The sequence below is a fragment of the Poecilia formosa genome, unplaced genomic scaffold (genome assembly GCF_000485575.1).
Source record: "Poecilia formosa unplaced genomic scaffold, Poecilia_formosa-5.1.2 Scaffold65, whole genome shotgun sequence".
Classification (NCBI taxonomy): Eukaryota; Metazoa; Chordata; class Actinopteri; order Cyprinodontiformes; family Poeciliidae; genus Poecilia; species Poecilia formosa.
In genome coordinates this window covers 2,234,016-2,255,230 of record NW_006800004.1, presented here as the reverse complement: position 1 = coordinate 2,255,230, position 21,215 = coordinate 2,234,016, and the positions used below count along the sequence as shown (strand labels likewise).

Genomic DNA, 21,215 nt, shown 5'->3' with positions numbered 1-21,215 from the left:
AGACATATTTAGTTACTCCGTAGTCCAAAAAAGTAGCATTATAACATCACTGTAGGTACTTGCAGACATGAACACACACATTAAGTCATTCTCACTTACCCACACATACACACACACAAAATAATTGAGATTCTTTCTCACAAGGACATGCAGAGCCTGCAGCAAGTGCTTAATTGCACAAGCTATCATTACACGGAAAATCAACAATTTTAAAAATACACCGAGCACCTTTCATCTTCACCCTCCTCTAATCGCACCAGTAAGAGCCGTCTGGAAGGGAGCTTGATGTAGTCAAACTATCTAAACAGCGCCAGCGGGTGCCTCGCAATCAGCACCACTGATGCAGATACTTTTGGACACGGCAGAGTGCCGCAACTCCGCCTCGCGCCGCTGCCATTCCTCTCGCCATCTCGTCTCCAGTGAGGAATCAGATGTGACCCCGTGTGCCATGTTTGCCTGTCTCGCCCGTAGTGAACAGCAGAGGAAATAATGGGCCAGAATTGCGCAAACCGACACAGATCTCTCGCCCGCCGTCGCGTTGGTCTGGGCTTTCCCTCTGAAAAGTGATTCTGGAGGCTGTTGTTGAAAGCGAGCCGTTACCCGCTTCTGTCTTTTTATAGCGGCAAGGATGCGCCTGTCACCCTTCATCCCGACTGAATCGCTGGTCTCAGCCCTTAGGGAAATGATATAATGAGGACCTCTATGTCCTCTCTTTGCCTCATTGCAACCGTAAACGCTTCACCCAGCCGGTGCTTTTGACCGGCTGAGGTGGAACTATCAGCCTGGAACAGAGTGCAGCAGTCCATCAGGTCCGTGTAATGTGCCATCTGAATTTTCACAGCTTCTACTTTTGCTTTAACACAGGTTTCATTTAAATCAGGCCTTCATGGATCTACTAGCATATTAGAATTTCATCAGTGGTTAGTTAATTTTGTTGTCTTCAATGGTGAAAGCCAAATGGGGCAAAAAAAAAAAGGAAAATCTATTTAGAATCAGTTTTTTTCTTTTGCTACTTCTAAATAATTGAGCAGTTCTGCTGAGTTTGTGTGTAGCAATTAGCAGAAACAAGCTTTGGGACCAAGTGGCATTCCAGGTCGAAGGTCAACTCACATTTGAGGCTGATGAACACACCCAACTCCCAATTTTCACACAGTGGCCCAACCTCTTAGCCTTATTATTGACAAATGCATAACAGCAATGTCAAGTGCTCAAGGGTGATCTTTTTTTGTTTTGTATTTTTTTTCTTTCTTTTTTTTTTCTTTCCCCTTTTCCTGATCCGGGACTCCCTGGAGTATGGTGCAGAAACATATTCTCTTCAAACAATCCCAATGACAGCCAAATAGCCTGCTTGTCGCTTGTAAAAAACCTTCTAATGATGCGAGTCAGGGGAGCGCCCCGCCTTGTTGTAGCAGACGACTCCCCTGTGTACGACAGAAAGCAGAAGAGGGGAAAAAAATAATAATCATGTTTCCCCCAAATCATTGCTCCTCGTGAAACCGACGACACCGGAGCATCTAAACAAACCTCTTCTCAGACGGTCTCGCTCCTGCTTTTCTGATCCGCTAAGTCAACATTCATTACAATAACCATTAATTTTCCATTTTCAAACAGCTTTTGCATGCAGTCGCAGACCGGAAAATCTATTGGAAAAAAAATTGGACATGATAGGTACATGAGTGGAAACAGGGGGTTCTTGGTGGTGCCGTTGCCTCATGTTACTACGGAGGCAACGGTTCTGAGTCCCCCTGGCTCCCTCCTCGTCTTTCATATGAAAATTAGAACAAAGATGTTAGGAAGTTGGATGTTTGCTGTCTGGGGCTCAGGAAATATTTGGGGGGGAAGAAGGTAAAATCACCTTCATGTATCCCTAATGTGATTTCTTGTTAGAGATTGTAATCACAGCCACGACATGTTTGCACCTCTCAGGTTTGAAAATGCTGGCAGCTAATCTTGGATATGTGCGTTTTCGGAATGGTTCCCTCTCTGTATTTGTTAAAGGATTTTATTTCAGGATGTATGATTTGCTCTTATGATGATTTTCAAATTTATTTTGTAAGCTAACTCACAACAGTCTATGAAATTATGCGTGAAAGATGTGTGTTTTTTTTTATGTTTGTAATTTTACATGCTTAAGTTTTCTGGTAGAAGTGGGATAATAAACCCGGCGAGTTCATGGAAAGTTGACAAAACCAGATACTTTGCAAAATTTTCAAAAAACTAAAACCTACAGAGTAAACATTTCACAAACTGTTTCAATTAGTGGTAATCGTATCTTTAATCTAGGTTTGGCTTGTCTGATTCAGTTCAGTTTTTAAACATGTCTAATGCTTACATATTTTTAAATATCTTAAAAAATAATTAAAAAAAACACTGTTTTTGTGTTTCCACAAAAAGGAATTTATAAATCTTAAGCTGTGTCTCGAACCCATTATCCCATTTTGTAAAACTATAAACATACCTTTAGCTTAGCAGCAACAGGAAGCTTTGAAGAAGATTCTGACGTTAGCATTGTTAGCAGCTAATGGTTAGCCAGTTGCAGTCTCTTCTTCTCTCTTTTCTCCAGAGGACCTAAATTACTGGAACAAAACTAGCTTGGAAGTGACTGTGTGCTTTTAAATGTTTGTAGATGACTTGTTTAGACATGCTAAACATGTTAATAAAAACCAATTTTGGCTAATAAAATAGTTTTTTTTTATTAGCGGAAAGGCTAATAAAGTTGGTTTTTATTAGGCAATTCTGTCAACGCAACAGCGCAACAACTAAAGCTACTACCTTTTATACTTTTAAGTAAGAAGAAACATAGATGTAAACATGTCAAAGTTAAAACATCTTGACATGCCAGACAATAAAAATAGCTGATTAACTATGTGAGACAGTCCTTCTTCCAAACACTGGACTACCTTGGACATCTTTTTTTTAATGTTTTTAAGATTAGCCAGTCTTTCTTTTTGTGGCAGCCCAGAAATGTATGTAGAAAGTTGTACTTTTTAGCAGAGCTCCTATCCAAATTGTGTCACAATTGACCCATTTGACTGCAACTTTGACTTTTCTATATCTAGTCAACAGAAACTTCCCTAAGAGGTTTACCTTGATGAAAAATATCTTGACTTGAAATACTGTGGGATTTAGTGTCACAAGATCCCATTTGCCTCGCCAACCAGTGATGTGATGAGGTTAAAATAATATTTTTAAATAGCCAAAACTTTTGTAGCACATTTCCTTTTTTCCGTTTTTGAATTGTTCATAAAGTATTCATTTGCGCCGAGCATCATAGCTGAAGCCACAGTTACACGCTAACCCTTGTGAAAATGACCAAACAAATTTACAGGCTAATTAGAAAACCGGAGAGCGAACATAGATGATCCTTGATCTTAAGGGAGCAGGCCAAGTTCACAGTGAGATCACACAGCTTCCATTAAAAACAGATCTTCTTCATGTTCACCGAGCACATGACAGGGCGACCAACGAGAGCGCGGTGCAGGAGGCTCTGTGTCTTAATGCCAAGAAAGTGGGAGTGCTAACGGTTCCTGATTAGCTTCGTTTATCTCTAATTAATTACCTTTACCTAATTAGATGCTCTGTTTCTAGACATGGAGTCAAGTAGACTAGATTATTAGTGTGCTCATCGTGCCTTTATAAAGGGTTGAAATTAATGTTACGTGCAAAAGAATCCGCTGCTTTAATTGCACAGGTGTTGCCTTATGGCAACACTTCATCATCCGCCGGCTCCCCAGGATTATTAGCAGGGATTCTTACAAAGGGACTCCTCTGTGAACTGCACCGTCGCAGCAGCTCATTAGTTAGGCTTGTTATTGTATTATTTATTACGTTTGGCCTTCCCCCATTGCCCATATTGATTCATGGGCCCTGTTTTTTTTTTTTAAACTCCTTCTCTTCCCGGTTGTCTGTTATTCCAAAGCCAGTTAGCGAGTTAATTTTCAAAGACCTAGAGCTATTTAAAAAAAAAGAAAAAGAAAAAAGAAAGAATAGGAAAGAAAGAAAACGTGGAAGAGCATATTCTCACACTAATATCTCCTGTTTTAAAGATAAGCCCCTCCAATACATTTTTAAACAGCTTCCTGTGATAAACAAGAAAAACGCTCAAACTGAAAAAAAGAGAAGAAATATGAGGGGAAATTAATTGGATTATAACTAACATTACATTAATAAAATAAAAACATTTAAATCCCTACAGTGGGTTTTAGGATATTGAAAAAAAAAGAAAGATTTTCTATTAACTTTTAAGCTACAAAATAGGAATCCATTTTACATTCAAAGGTACCTTGAAGATAAGCTCAACATTTAGGACTGATAATCTTGTTTTACTTGTTTAATGAAGTGTTTGCCAGGGTTACTGACCTTGGCAAAAAAAAAAAAAGAAAAAAAAATTAGGCAAGAAAAAGTCAAACTTTGACTGAAAAAATAATGAAGCTGAGAGGGGCAGGATATAACGGTTAACAACTGAAAATCCACTGGGCCTTTTCCCTGTTTAAAGCTGCTGAATTGATGGACAGCCTTTTTTTTCCTGAGTTTTAGTTGAGTTTTACTTGCTGCAGTCTTATTTAAAACAGTTGGTGCCAATATTACGAAAAGTGTACTCTATTTCCTGCTGCCAGAATAGCAGAAGTGTATTGTAAAGGAAGTAAAAAAAATAGTTTTTTCTCGAGTTTACTGCAGAATGATCCATCTGTTCCAAATTCAGCAGCGTTCCTCTATGAGTTCCTCCCCCGGGAATCCCAAAGTTCTGTACTGGTGGATCCTTCAAATGTCTGGAGACAGATCGGATTACACTCTCCTGGCTTTAGGCTCATTCATTTGTCAGATGTATCATTCACACTAGACACACAGGTGTACACTGATTGCAGAAGTTTAAGATCCAGAATTACAGATGGTTAGAAATGCAACTTGGAGCTTGTCTGCTCTTTGTGGCATCGATAAATAAAGCTCAATTGGACGTAAACAGCTGCTGCAACCTGAAAGAAGTTTAGGATGAACTTTAGCTTCATCATGCAGAAGATAATCTTTTTTTAGGGAAGGGATCCGATTTTCTGTTGTTGCTCTTAAATTAGAATATTTGAAAATATTACAATAAAAAACCCCACAAAAATAAAGAAAGTAATATCAATCCATCAGCTATACCTGTGTGTCTTTACTGGGTTGTGGGGTCCAGTGGTCATTGGTCAAGAAGCGGAGAACGTCCTGGACAGGACAAGAGAAAAACACATCGATAGAAATGAAGTGGCTCAGGCCATTTTTTCAAATAAGAATAGAATAATAAGTCATCATCCCACAGCAGGGACATTCAGATGCATTAGCACCAGTGTAACAGAACACCGAGGCATGTAGGTTCACAGACAGACGAAAATATGAAAATATATGAAAAACAACAAATTAGAAAAAATAATCTACTGTACAGTAAGGGCAAAATTTCAATATAAAATCAAAAATAGTGCATTCTGATCCAAAGGAAAAAACAGCTGAGCAGGATGGTTAGTTTTTTTTAATGTACAAAATATGTTCAACTCTGTCATTCTCCTCCCCTCGGCCTGCCAGTTTGCTCCCCTTCACAGCTGTTATCTATCACCTTATTCTCCACAGCTTGCATTCTTCATCAGCTGTCCCCATTTGCCCCATTTGCTTTTTCGTTTCCTCCTCTGCCTTGGTATTTAAGATCCTTCACTTCATTGGTGTGCACATTATTCAGTACTATCACAGTCTTCACCTCTGCTACTGTTCCTATGTTCCATGTTCCTGTGCATCACTATAAGGTTCTTTTTGTTATTCCTTTGGTTATACTTACTAAAAACTCATCTATATTTTGCAAACACTTGAGTCCTGCCAGCCTTCACATGCAATTTTGCTCTAAAATCTCAATCACAGTTCATTCTGGGTGTTCTCCTATTCACTTGGATTCCTCCTGTAGATTTTCAACTGGGTCAATCAGAGAACAGAAGAAGTTGTGAACGATGATGATTTTCTGCGTTGCTTTAGAATTGTAGTCTGTCTGTAGTTTCAGAAATGGCAGCGGAGGAAACGTACGAAGCTGTACAGCCAGTGTTGGACACACTTCTAAATACTGCATTAACTTCAACAGCCGTCTCTCACCACTTCTCACTTCATTGTTCATGATGGTTGTTCACAACACATGCAATTTCCAGTAAGTTTTTAAGTACCAAACTGGCTTATTACAAAAGTCACAGCCAGATTTTACCCAATATTGATTGGGTCAAATTTGAAACCAAAACCCAGTCCACACCTCCAGGAAGAAATCATTTCTCGATAATCCAGGGTCCAGACGCTTTGTGCGAAGAAAATGGCGTAAAAAGAGGGGCTGGGTTTTTACCAATTAACATATTAAGACCGTTACCTTTTTTAAATTCTTAATTTGTTTGACAAACACAAAGAAGAATATTGCTACCTTCCTAAAATAAGGTGGCATTTTTAGTAATTTTTTGGCAAAATTGATTTGTTTATTTTTTATTTTTGGGGGGTTTATTTTGGCCAGATCATCTTTTGGAAAAAAAAAATAACTTAGGCCACTGGCAATATGAAATATTTATTCCATGGAACTTAAGGTTTTGGGAAGAAAAAAGGAAAATAGCAAGTATGGAAAGGGTCTTTCCTCTTTATCCCCCCCTCAGTTCCATCATCCTTTTCTTTCTTTCCTCCAATTCCACATTACATTGTTTCAGAGAGAAGGGGAGAGGGGGGAGGTGGAGGGGGCAAGGCTGACAGCTTGAGGAAGTCTGATGTCCTGGCACCTAAATAGCCTTGGCAAAGAAGTGCATGATGCAGTGAAGGGAGGAATGTGGAGGGAGAGGGAAAGACAGCCCGGGGGAAGCGCTCCGCTGGACGTGCATATGGTCCTCTCCTGGTCAGCTCCTCCACCGCTTCCTCCTCACCACTTATGGGCCCTCGCAACCTTGTCTTATGGCACCTTTGCCAATAAGAATGGGCAAGGCAACAGAAACCAAGCATGCTCAAGGCCGCTGACCTGGAAATGCGTCTCAACCTAGCAAGCCCACTCACTAACCCCTACTGGATTTGTATAGCCAGGAGAATGTACCTCCCCCCATCCACCCCTTCTTACCCATGAATACACTTCATATCACGCTCAGCTTCCTGGCAGTTATTGTTATTGTCCTCCAATGAATGTGGAAACGCTCAGTCTAAATATGTATACAAGCATGACAAGGCAGATTAAAACAACAATATCTCGTGAAGCATTTCGTCACGGTAACGTCAGGCATTAGCAGGAGCTGGGGTGAAAGCGTTAGAAGCCGTACCGTCCGTGTCTTCTTTAAAGTCCTCAGCTGTAATCGTCTTTGGTGGGCTTTGACGGGTATCTAGATAGATCTCCACCACTTCTCTCTGTACTCACTTCAGGATATAGCACGTTAAAAGCAGCTTCTAGATTTCAGATTTCTCCCCAGCAAACGCCGATCATCCCTGACATTTTCTTTCGGTGAAAGAAAAACAAAAGCTTCTCCGATCAACGCTAATAAATGACTGGAATTAGCAAAGATGATGTGACACCGTCTGTCATCAGCCATTACAAATCAATGGCCCCTCCAGTTGCGCGGGCTAATTCCCAGCGGCCTAACTTCTTTAAGAGTACGGCAGGTGTTTTTTAATACGCGATGAAAGGCTGCGCTTCATGAAACGTGAGGGACATGTGACGATTCGAATGCGGCCAGGAGCTGCTTGTCGAGACGAGACAGGGAATCAAGCGTCACTTTCCAGAAGCGATGGTGTGGGCTTTAAACTGAAGTATCTTAACTTGTGTCACGTTTAGGAACAATTAGAGTCCGTTTGATGTTCGATGGGAGAGAAGGCTGCTCATTTTAGACGTTTAGCATTTCAAGTACGCTGACATATTCCACTTGAGACAAACGGGCTGCATCCGCTGATAGTGTAATGACAGACATTGCTTTAGCTTGTCTTACACTTGCGTTGTAATCAAGTATAAAACGTGTAACAGTGACCTAAATCAGCTCCATACTGTGGATTGATGCGTCTCCTTTCATCCTATTATGTTACACATACACGCGACAGCATGGCACTGGTTTGAAGTCAGATGTCTTCATGCTGTTATTTGCTTAATCTCTTCTATCAGTCAGGCGTAACATTATGACCACCGACGACAAGTGAAGTGAAAAGCGCTGATTCTGTTTTCATTATGGCACCTGTTAGTGGTTGGGCAGCTAAATTAATATTTTGTCCTAAAACAATGTGTTCCCAAAGTTGGGGTTGGGAATATCCAAGTCTTCAAGTACTCTTCAGAAATTAACTTAAATAGCAGAAATGACAAACAGAAGGCATGTGCATTTTAGAAATGTTGTAAAAGATACAAGGCAGGGCTTGAAAAGCAAATAAAAGCAGTAAACCGCTGTTGATGCTGATGGAGCTTTCATTGAATCACTCAGACTCAGTAGTGAGTCATGACCCTCGTATTTTGATTTTGTCAGGCTGAAGATAGAAGATTTGGTAACTACTGTGTTCACAGAGTGTTTTGAAATCGGACAAATTGTGACGAGAGGGTCAGAGCATCGCGAAACCTCTGGCTAATGGGTTCCTGGTCCACAGGTAATGCACGTTTTGGTGCTTGACTAATCAACTAATGCATTGTGTGCTAGCTTGTAAAATATCAACAAATGAAAATCTCAAAGTAGATTAACAATATGTGAAACAGGAATTCAAAAGCGTTTTTTTTGTTTGTTTGTTTGTTTTTTGTTGTTCTTTGATTAGCTCTAATTCAAAATCTAAAATACAGAAGACAAGTCAACCTTGGTCTGGACTTTTATTCACTGGTTACAGTTTCTTCAATATCAAAACAGATTTGAATATTTGAGGACTCACTATTCTGAGTGAATGTGAATCCTCCTAAAGCACAGAATCAACAAAAAGACCAGTTAAAGCTAAACTAGACTTTTTCCTTCAATGACAGTAGGACAAAAGTGATAAGGTGTCATATGTAACTGACGTCCTTTTAGACTAACCAATCTGTATCTCCCTCTACTGACCATGAGATCCACTCCACACCACTGCTTTGGTTTCACAAGGTTACTTAGATCTTCTAAATATAAGGCTGCTTGGCAGTAAAACTAGAGTTTTTGCTGAGGTCCAGCCCTTTCGTTTAGACATCAACAGTGATCCAGGTTTCTGACAGAGGCACTTTTTGAAACCTGGTCGCAGAATGAAACCTTTCGGAAACACTCTCCGTGGAGGTGGGTGGTACTCCGCAGGTATGAAAGTACACATGTACAGAACGCGTGGTTCCTGGGTTTGTTCTACGGATCCACTGGCAGATAAAAAAAAAACAATGGTGGATAGCACTGTGCTGTGCTACTTAAACTGTTCAGTTTAACACAACTTCTGATAATGAATGAGCAATTGGTTTATCGGAGATGGGTTGCTGTTCTCTAAATGAGCTGAATGCTGACAGTAAGAAGCACATGCGCGTTTCAATGACATGCTAAAACTACAGCACCATGTAGTGGCCTGGCATAACAACTGCAGCTAACTCCAGGGGTCTTGGTGGTGTCGTCTAAACGTGGACGTTTTCCCCAATCAGCATCCAAAACTACTGTCAGTTTCCAGACAGCGGTCTCATATAAACATAGCCTAAACTGTGCTGGCCTAATTTCCCGTGTGAACCCGCCTCCCAACATAGTACTTACTAAAGAGCTCACATGTCCACAAGGTCTCGTCAAAGATCTGGTCAGGTCTTGACAATTTGGTCTGATTTAGAAAAAGACAAGCCAACCAAATATTGGGCAGGTGGTCATTTTCTTATGCCTGATTTGTGTTTCTTTATCTTACTGAAATCATCAAAAAGTTAGCTGAAGGCCCTTTGTGAGGCAAAGGTCACTCAGATAAAAGCAAAGAGATAACAGCATCCTCCTGCTTCTCATGCCGTTTCTTTGGAAGAAGTGCAGCAGCGCGACTCACACTCCCTCTCTCCCTGACACACTCCCGCCGCACTGCTGTCCTCAGCATCTCCATGGGGCGGTGACTAATTGCCCCCGTAAATCACTGCGCGGGCCTCGCGATCCTCCGTTTATTTTTCCTGACAGTAATTTAGTGCTTGCTCTTTTACACACTTGTCATCGCGTGTTTTTCCTCACATTAGAGGCTGGTGGAAAAAGGACGGTAATTAACGGCGCGACGGACGCTCACCATGGCTCTTTCATCATGGTGTGATAATTGTGCTCCTTGTCTGTCACGGTAACCTCTCAGTTTCCCCTGGAACTTCCTCCGTGCTATTTGTCAACCCCCGAGAAATGGGGAGGATTCGCGGGGCCCTGGCTGCGATTCCGCTCGCCTTGCTACCGGTTTTCCTATTTGTATCAAGGCAGGGTCATTTATATTTCGCGGAAAACTTGTCAGAGATATTAGCTCTATCCTGCACAAGAAGATAAAAGATATATGGTAAACACACCTGAGTGCTTGATAGCTGAGGAGTTCTACGACCTCCTCCGCTTTTTTGTTTCCCTGGAATTTTTTATTCTGTGGAGGAGGGGGGCGAGAAGGGGAGGAGCGGCGGCCGCAGAGGACTCGGCAGGGACAGCCTAATAAACAGTTCTTGTGCTCGTAGTGCTGAGATGCAAAAGCCAGGGCAGTTGGGATGTGCAGAACAGCTGAGACTATAGAAACCCCATTCAAAGAGCTAATCTATTTACAGGAGAGCCCAGTTCACGCCTCTCCTTAGAATTTGCAGAGGGATAATGCAGCATGTATGCTGTACAAGATGTCATATTCTATTTTTATCAGCTGTGGGCAGGTGATTCACTGTCTGCCTTGTTATCCTCTGCTGTTCCATGCTGGAGATGCACAGTATCCATCACCCATAACCTGCACCCCAGAGGTTAAGTCATCAATAACTTTGGAGCTGAAAATATTGCAGAGGACTTGCAGGTTTGCGTAAGGCTGTCTACGTCCGGTGCAGCGTCTACCCCCCAGTCCCCTCCCACCACTGCCTGCACCCCTTTCTCTCAACTTCTCTGGGATTCTTCTTCGTTTTTTTTTTTTTTTTAATATCTTTATTCTCCTGTCACAGACAGGGGCTAATGGGATGTGTGGTCAAGATTTCAGGATCCATCACTGGCTTGCTGAAGAATTAGCATGGGCCCCATGCATCACCTGCCAGAGCTGTCAGGCCTGCTGTCTACCGTGCTTCATTATAGCGCTGGCACTGTTCTGCTCATCTCCCCTCTGTGCTGGCTGCTCCCGAGCCTGAAACCCAAGATGGTTGGAGAGGGGTGCGGGTGGGCGGAGGGGATAAAAGGACCCCACCACGCCCCTCAATGTCAGCCCTGGACACCAGCCTCTAAATTGGGCTACACTGTCGTTCTTTAGGAAATTAGGCAGAAGAACGGACAGAGTCGGGACTGCTGAGGATGCTGCCCCCCTCCCTCCTCTTATCAGTTCACTCCTCCCTCTCTCTCTCTCTGTGACATAACAGGAAGCACCTTCTCCGTCTTCTTTTTTTTAAAGTTTACCTGTAAAAAGTCTTTAACAACTATTACAGCAATTAAGTAGCATTTGGCCCCTGTCGTGCTCCAGGAAGTGTTTGATTACTCATGTTCCTGTGGTTGAGAGTGTGTGCTCTCGTTTTTTGGTGACTCTAACCCCCTAGTGCCTCATTCGGAGCCCAGACCAAGAAAAAAAAAGAAAAAAAAACCCTCGAGAGCTATCCTTTATGTCTCCTCTGCAGCACAGATTAGACCGGCGGTGCTAAGAAGGTCACGGTGAAAACGAAGAGAGCAAAGCAGGACTACAGCTGGGGACCCTGCCCCGGTCCTTTCCCTTTCCCTTTCCCTCTTATTAGCAAATCAAAGCTGCCTCCAGAAAGATTCACACTCCTCACCTGATTTTGTCCTTTTCCGCTAATCACATAGCCACTTTGCCTTGACTGACAGTTTTCTTTATAATTGGACCATGATCTGGCAAGGATCTAATAACCAGAAAATCCCCTCTGAGGGTCCGCCAGGCTTGGACGACCTGTCTCCATACACATACACACACACACATACACACGCACACACGCACACACACACACATACACACACACTCTCTCGCACAGATCCTCCACCATCCCCCTAACACCATCTGCAGAGGGCCGTTGCCATGCCACACTGTTTGTGCACGACAGCGGCGAACTAATCTTAACGTTCAATAATGGTGTGAATATTCAATGAGCAGCTCAGGCAGAGGATCCACAGTAGCGCACTCTAATTACTGTTCATTTGCCAGAGTATCAAAGCCTAATTACTGTTCATCTTAAAGCTCTAGAGAGAAGGGAGGAGAGTCAAGGCAGGGTTAGAGGAAGATGCCCTCCAGAGATCAGTCAGTCAGTCTTTACCCGTCTCCTTTCACCGTCTCTCTCCTCCTGCAGCTACTTCATTGTTCTTGAACGTCTACACATATTCTTCTCTCTCTCTCTTTTTTTAAACCAATGCACCAAGCAAGCAAACATTCCAAGTTTTCTTCAAACAAACACGTTAATCAATCACAGAGACAGCTTAGAGGAGAGAAAAAAGGGACGACATGAGACGGGGTCCATAATCCCGAGCTTATTGTTTCGTTTCTCTCCCTTTATCTGTTTAATGTGTTTTGGGTAAATATCAGACAAGAGGAGGGAGGGGACCGCCGTCGTCGCGGTGTCTTTGCCGTCATCAGAAGAAAGCTCACTTCTTCCCCCCGCCCCCCTCTCCCCTCCCTCTCACCTAATCCTGACAGAAGCCACCACCGTCACTGTCTGCCACCCGTTTGACAGTTTCTGTCACCAATTAGCAGCTAAATCAGCATCTCCCCCAAACAAGAAGAACCACGCAATTTATACGTCTATTATTTAGCGCTTGTCTAAGTGGGTACCTTTCTCTTTTCATACACATTAGAAAGCAGACAACTGCGATGACGTCGGCGTCGGCGGCGGCGGCGGCTCGCGGCCCTTTCTCAGATCTGCGTCGTGCGCGAGGCCCTGGCGGCCGGGGAATAAACCGTCCCGTCCTCTCCTATCAGGAAGTTTGTCCCGGGAATTGTCCGCCCCTTGTGCTCTGCCAAATTTACAAGCCACGGACAGCCCCTTTAATGAGGCACGCCAAGCTGTTCGCCGGCTTTCCCCCATGATAGGATGTTAAATGAAAAGCTGCGTGGAACGTGCGTGGTTTGTTATCATTCAATCTGCTTGGGACCGCAAACCGGTCATTATCCCGCCATTATTTTCCTTGATTTACAATCGCCGGGCGGAGGAGGCGATCCCGCGGCTTGTTCTCCCCTCGGTGGGACGGATGGGAACCAGCTTGAAAATTTGCATTTACATGATCCGGCTGAGCAGCTTATTAGGGCTGGATATTTATTTTCCACTTAAACCCATGTTTGATTACACTTTATTAAAGGATAAGGAAGCGCCGAGCTGGCTGGGACTCACCCAATCCTGCCCGGTGGTTTCTCTGGGATTTAGGGTGATAAAAAAAATGAGGAGGACAAAATATAAGAATTACTCTGCAGTTACTAACAAAGACACAGATGAGGATGATTTGCACAAAGAGAGCAAGGAAATGAATAGTGGAAAATGATGCCAGTCCCCTCAGCAGAGGTAAATAGTTTTCAGCAGCAGAGAAGATAATCTTACAGGGTAACAAAGAGCTTTAAAAGTAATATTCACATCAGACAGATGTTTTTTGTCAGGGCAGATAAATATTCCCCCCCTTCTGACCAACAGAATCCAGACAGAGGAAATATTTCCATGTATAAATGTCTTATAGAACCAGAAACTAACACAAAGGAGCAAGATGTTGAAATCCATCAACCAACAATATTTATGCCCATAGAACCCTTCCACATGTTTTGTTACATCTAGAAACTTAAATATATGTTGATTAGTGGTGGGACTTGTTTAAAATTTTAGAAATAAGCAACATTTTCAATTCAAAAACCCATTTTATTATTGAATAAACAGACATATGAGCTGAAGAACAAATGTGTTAATTGTTTTAATCTGTTATTCAACAATGTGATTTGTGCAAAGTGATATTCTACCCATTCAGCTTTCCAAAGTTTCAGGAATTCCTGATCATTCATGGAACTTCTCTAGAAATGTGGACTCTGGATGCCGACATTAGCGTTGGAGACGCCTGGCTGCTGCTACATGGTTAGCATTGAGATGCTCTTTTAGGTTTGAGCACCTACACTGATAGGCTAACTCCTTGTAGCACAACTTGAACAGAACAATAGTCTTTTCCAGCGTCCCATCAGATTGGTTTTTGGAAGGAAAATTTAAATCCCAGCAGGCCAAGAGAAGCAGTTTCATCGTCCATCACTGTTTCATGCAGATGCCACGTTTGCGTCAGGTTTATGGGCGTACCAGAAACCTGTGAACAAAAAGGCTCACGGGTTTCTGGATTTTTGTAAGTAAAAAATAAAAAAAAATAGATATTTATGTCATAATTTTTTAATGCATTAATATCTGTAACTAGTTAAAATTAATGTCTTAAAGTCCCAGCTCTACAACTAATACACTTCCTGTAATCACCTCAATATTGAGTATGTTGAGTAGTTTAGTTTTGTATAATTTTCTGCAACTAGAGTCATCATTAAATAAAGCAAAAATTACTTCTTATTTTCCAATAACTGAGGAAGTTAGACAAAATCTTTCAGGCTTAATTTTATGCTTGCCATGTTGCCTGAACTTAGAAACGGCACAGCCGGGATGTGGTTGAGTAAAGCAAAACAAATACGTTTTAGTTGCATGCTCAGCTTCATATCCACTCTATCCACAGGCAACAAAAGGTCTCCACTGGTCCCAGTGAAACTTCATGAAAAAAAAATTAAGTTTTCCCACTACAATCACATCGTGGCATCCGTTCTACCAGCAAAAACTCTTGTCTGCTGCAATCAGCTTAAAGTCTTTTAAAAAATCCTATAACAATGCATCAAACTTAGGGTGAGAGGTAAACCAAACAATCACAGACACCTACAGGTTATTGAACAACTATTGACTATGATCATAGTGTAAATGAGAGCAGTCTCACCTGACAGGACGTATGGGAATATGAAACAAATGAGTATGTCAACCAAAGCAAAAATGGAAAAGAGACTACCAGCTGTAATTGCTTATGGACATTTGCTTTAAGCCAGGTGATGTTACACTTGACTTAATCAATATTTGCCTTAAAAAGCCATTCATAACAAAGTCACCATTGATGAATAAGTCATAACAGAAGCTGGATCTCTGGTGTAAAGCTAAAGGTCATGATCTGGGGTCGAGGGACGAGGGGTGGGGGTGAACTTCTGTCGAGATGGCTGCTCATTTTAGGAAGCTCAGGATGAAACAATGAGTTCATTTACAGCTGAGCTCTGTTCAGCCTCAGAGCAGAGATTACAGCTGGAGCTCAGGCTAAACGCACCAGGCCGACCAGAACTTTACATTCACTCATCATTAGCATGAATGTCATATTCCTTATGGGCTTTTAGAGATTTACCTAAAACATTCATTTTTCTGGAGGTGGAATACAGCTTACATATTATTATACAAGGAGATTGGTCAGGAACATATGATGGCATATTACATAGAAAGAAATAGAAGGAGTAAAAAACTAAGACATTTATAGATTTTAGAAATGTTCTAGAAAATCCAAGTACATTTCTAAACTACAAAAGTCAAAAAGTTTCTTGAAAAAAAAACTAGGAAAAGTTTAGAATAATCTCAAATCTTAGTTTCAAAAGTTAAAAATTTGACTATTGAGACACATAAATTCTATAGTTTTTCAGATAAATTTTCTGATAATCTAAAAATTAGATTTTTTCCCCCCTCATAAAATTTCTACTTTTAAAGCCCAGAAAATTAGTTTTTTCTATAAAGTTTCTGAGATTAATCTAAAAATTTGTGAGCTTTTTTCCCATAAATGTTTGACTTTCCAAGTTCAGAAATTTCCAAGTTTTTTTCGAGAATATGTCTGAGTTTATGGCAGAAATTTGTTCCTTTTTTTCTATCTACTATGGCCCTAACACACCATCATAGGAACCACAGAAGCTTTAGACAGTATTAAACTGAAAGATGTTGCAGCACCAGAGACAGTGAAATCACTTTTACGTCAATAAAACTGTCAACCACAACTCAAATTTGCATCTTCCCACAAGGCCAAGCCAGAAGCATTCTGGGAAAAGTTTCATGGTCACAAAAGGCAAATATTGAGATTTTTGGCTACATTGACATATGTTTAGAGGACTCAAGGTGAGACTTTAAAAAGTACATCCAGAAATATTATTGAAGTAAGAGTAGTGATACTTCATAATATTACTCAAGTAAAAGATAAAAGTAGCGGCAGTAAAACTAGTACAAATGTTTAAAAAAAACTTAACTCAATGAGCAAATATAACTAGTCATTGGAGAAAACACAAATCATTTTCTTGTGTGTGTGTTTTTGTGGATGTTGACTCCATTTACATATGGGTTTTTTTCCAATTCTTCCCCAAGGAGATCCAACATGGCCGCTCTGCCAAGACCTCTTGCCACTTCTTTGCCCCCACCTCCAATGTAAAAAATGTTTATATCCGCCACTGTAAAACTCCTCTTTTCTGACTCACAGTGTCTATAAGTGCTGCATGTTGTCCACTGTGCACCACGAGCACACACAAGACAATGCAGAGGTGAGCCCTTGGCCTGGAGTGCCCCTCATTTAATTTTATCGACAAAATCAATAAAGTGAAGTATGTTTCCTCGCTCTTTTGGCAGTGTTCCTGCTCCTGAAGCATTCCCTGAAGTAACCTACTCCAGCTGAGTTCTATTACTGCTGCTCTTCCCCCACGTGTATACACCCTCAACCACTCTGTCTTCCCCTCAGCTAAAGAAAAATCCAGCAGCACAAACTGCACACAGTTTTAGTGCTTATCTGAGCAGTAAAGCACAAGCCAAGACAGGCAGGATGGAGTCTCATTTCACTGCAATGTTGGAAACTCATGTTGAGTTATTTTTACAAATCACCATGTTTAAACCAATTACTTGGGTTTTGATTAACATTTTATGTCTTTTATCTGAAATCAGATTGATTTTGGCATATTTGTAATGATGCAGGAAGACTCATTATATGCGGTTGATCATGTTTGCCAACCTACTTTGGAAAAGAACACAAAAAAAATCGCCACACTAAAACCAATATTTTGAAGTGAAATATTGTAATAAAAAATCCACACACAAAGTAAACACTGGAGTAATAAATGAATGCAATGCATCACTTGCTACAATAGGAGCCACATGCAGTTATAGTTATTGAATTGAATTCCAGTATTGGAAATTTTACCAGTAATTTAGAGTCTAATTTACCTTAAAGGGCCAACAGTCTCAAACTGTGGAGCCACTGCTGACACTTGGTTTGGAGTCCGGAGTTCTCAGAAGCAAAGCTGAGCAGCAACAAAGTAAATTGACTTGAGTGCTGTACAGAAGTACAGTTTGAGAATTTATACTTGAGTAGAATTTCTTGGGGAAACTTAATACATTCACTCCACTACATATTAACAATAAATCATACTTTTTACTTCACTACATCGCTCGTTACTTGCTACGTCCGTTGGCCTGGTTTGTGTAGTTTGTGTTTATGTTGTTCCACCAGCATATGATAACATTACACACTACAACCCCATGCAGTAGGTGGCGATATGCAGCTTACACCAGATTGGAGAAAAAGAATCATTTTTTTTGTCCTGCTATTAAATGAACAATGCTTGAAACTATAAAGTGTAAAGTGTCTGAGCATCAATGAAAGCTAGAAAAAATATGACTAATACATTATTATTGATGATAAACAATCTGTCCAAATTAGAGGAAATTTTCCTAACTATTCCTGATTACATTCAAGCTTCTAAATTTTAAATACTTTAGTATTTTTGAAAGCCATGACTTAAGTCCATGACTTGGACTTAAGTAATAAGTAATGTTGACTGATGTGAAACTGATGAGCACAAACAGTGCAAAACATACGTTGTTCAGCTCCGTTGAAGCAGAGATGAGTCAAAACAACTACTGGCCTGTGAATGACATTAAACTCAAGCTTTTAAGACTCATGTCCACAAGAACTGTGAGGCTCATAGCCGAAACATTTTGATTCTGTTTCTCACGTTTGTGCTTTTTGTGTTTGTAGTAAAAGGTGGTGTATAGATTATGAAGTAAATCTACACACCAGAGCTGTAAGAGCTGGATAAAAAGTACAACCTTATCATTAGTGCTTTATTTTTTATTAATTTAATAGTAATTGCAGTCCTCTGTCAGCGTATCTATATGAGTAATTTCTGCAGATGACTTTGGATTACAGAACCGGAGGTGCGTTGACAACTCAATCACAAGAGTTTTCCCAAACAAACTGAGGCCAGGACAGTCAAGTAGCAGTATCCTGGAAAAGCCGTCTAACTATTTGCTCTAATACAAACACTTTGAGGTGTGAAAGATGAGGGGGAAGCAAAGCTGGAGTCTGCAAGGTCAAATCTTTGGGTTCATGGACCCCGAGGAGGTAAATTGATTGTTGAGTGTTAGGGGAAGGCGTTTAACTGCTGACAGACAAACTCTGGGCCTTCAGGGCAACGCAGGCAACGCATTGCTTGACATCATTTCCACCGGCCTGTGTTCTACAATCCTCCACTGTTCGAAGGGGCAAGCCCCTCTGCTTCTGGTACAATTAACCCATTAAGGGGAGGCCTTTCATTCACAGGTGATTCTCTACTCCCTTGCGAACCTCAATAAGACGGTTCTGATCGAAGGAACCGTGGCCTACAGACATGTGTGGATAAGCTCTGTGGAAAAAAATAAATAAGTAAAAAATGGACGAAATTTCATCAGACAGCGAAAGCACGACGCCGGCGCATATTGTTTAACTCAACATCGGGTGCACAGCGCATCCCATTACTTAACAAAAACCCCATTGTTTCCGGTGTGTATACGTCTGGTGCAGCCGACGATAAAAATAAATGACTCCTACCCTCAGTGAAAAACATAAAAGTATTTAAAAATTGACCCCTGGGGTCTGCTTTGTCTGTGGCTGGAGGCATTATTATACCCCGGTTGTCACAAAGTACCCCCTCAGGTCATTACTCCCGGGCAGCCACAGACCCTTTGGCAGACAGAAGCTCCATTATCTGGGACACGGCGAAGGCGTGAGCATAGCAAAGAGGAGAGGGGAACGAGGGGAGCTCACTGGCCCCAGATCTGAGGAAACAAATGCAGCGGGAGATGGCACCGTTAGGATGTGATGTTTTCTGGGGCTTCGCCCGGTCCTGGAAGCGGCCCATTTGGGACAGGTTCTACTGGTAGCTGGCACAAGCTGGCAGAGAAATAACTGAGGCAATCAGGAACATAATTGTATATTTTTTCATCTGCTTTTCATTTGATGCATATATTCTCTTTGGTTAAATTGTTTTCTTTTTTTCTTTTCTTTTTTTTACTTCTTGCCAGTTCCAGCCCATTGGAGTGCAGATGAGAGCGATGTGCTTTTGTGTATTAAAATCAAAGCAAAAAAGTCATTGTAAAATGCATCAGCGCTATGAATCTGAGGCCAACTAAAGAAGTGTGTCAAGGCAGCCAGCCATCACTGTACATAGTTAATGATTAATGTTCAAAGTACAGTAACTAGTCAGAATTTAACAGGGGGGATACAGCGGTGCTGACCCTGGTTGTTTGACTAGGAAATAACTGTAATCATGAATCTAGCAAACAAGAAACAGAACTCTTCTCCGCTTTGCAGGGTGAACTACTATTATGCCATAAAGAAAACAGAATGTCTGAGTTTATTACACAAAAAAAGCATTATTAGAGCAAAGTAGTGAGAAGTTCATCTGGTTTTCTAACCTCAAACCTGACCATAAGGTTGACCTGATAGAGTTTTACCATATTGAACTTCCTCCATAGAGTGGCAGGACTCGGCCATAAGCCTCTCCAACTTTGAACTTCATTCAAAGTTGACAGTTGACACGTGGTTAAGGTGAGAGCTGTAACCGTGCCATTGCGTTTTCTGCTGACAGCCTCCTTTGTAGACATCAATTTTCTAAGTTCCATCCAGGAGGTTTTAACTGTTTGACAGTCTTTGTAGTTGAGTGAAGACTCATTCATAAGTATTTATGTCTCCAGTGGACTCAAGAGATAGATACTGGATGTGGACATTTCCACATAAAACACAGAAACAAACTTCTTACCAATCACACAACACTTCGCACAGAGCTCTGTTGATTAGCTCAACCCGGGCCTGGTGTCACGTTCCTCTCTGCGAACAAAATGACACCATTTTCACCATATGTCTATGTTAAGGAGCACCAATGACAGTACTTCAGTATGTGAGAACCTTTAGAGTTAAGTAGAGGAAATCCGTTATTTGATACCAATGCTCATCTCATCAAAAGAAGATTCAAAGGAAGACCCAGGGCTCAGTAGAAGGATTGTCTGCCCAGCACACTGGACCCCTCCCACTTGGTAATACTATAGGATGTCCCATAGTAAGTGGGAATTATAAATGTTAGTTTATAAATCACTAAATGCACCAAAACACATTAAAGATCTGCTGATGCTGTATCAACCTTCCAGACCTCTCAGGTCTTCTGGTTCTGCTCTGCATCCCCAGAACCAGAACTAACGTTTTTCAAAGCAATAAACTTTTCTTATGTTTTTATGATGTATAGCACCTTGAACTGCCTTGTTGTTGAAATGTTCAAAGTATAGCAAACGAGAAATAGTCTAATGATAAAACATGATCAGTTTTGGAGTCGGTAAAATGAATCTACTCCTGTGGAGTCAAACCTGTTGTGGAGTACATGCAAATTCTTTGGTATGATCTGTGAGAAATCTGAAAAGTCGACTGCAGACGTTTCTGTAATTACTCATTCATTACCTCTTAGCCTTGAAGACAGCTGAACCAGCATGCATTGGGCCCTCGCTGAATTTTGCTCCTCTGTTCCAGGGAATCTCGTGCGCACGTCAGACCGCCAATCAAACATGACAGCTATTTACACTCGCTGGGCGAGATGAAAGCTCGGGAGTCTATCACTCAGGCCCCTGTTCACCTAAGAGAACGAAACAAAGACAGACAAAGCAGGAAAAAAGGCGGCCTGTAAAGTTTCAGATATCGAGGCTGTCTCGGATGCTTTCTGTCTGACGTGCGTGCACGCTCACATGCCCCGTGCACGGTGGCGGGGTGTGTGCGTGTTCAGGCTTCCAGCGGAAGCACAGACATGCC

At 41.5% G+C, this 21,215-nt stretch overlaps 1 long non-coding RNA gene across 1 annotated transcript; it reads right to left on the bottom strand.

Annotated features, from left to right (window-relative positions):
* Nucleotides 1-1,533: 1,533 nt before the first annotated feature.
* On the bottom strand, nt 1,534-21,036 carry LOC103139856 (uncharacterized). Its single transcript, XR_001662435.1, has 4 exons — nt 20,871-21,036; nt 5,140-5,199; nt 2,459-2,576; nt 1,534-1,640 (listed from the first exon to the last, which is right to left on the bottom strand). It is a non-coding gene; the product is annotated as an uncharacterized LOC103139856 (long non-coding RNA).
* Between the last annotated feature and the right edge of the window lie 179 nt (nt 21,037-21,215).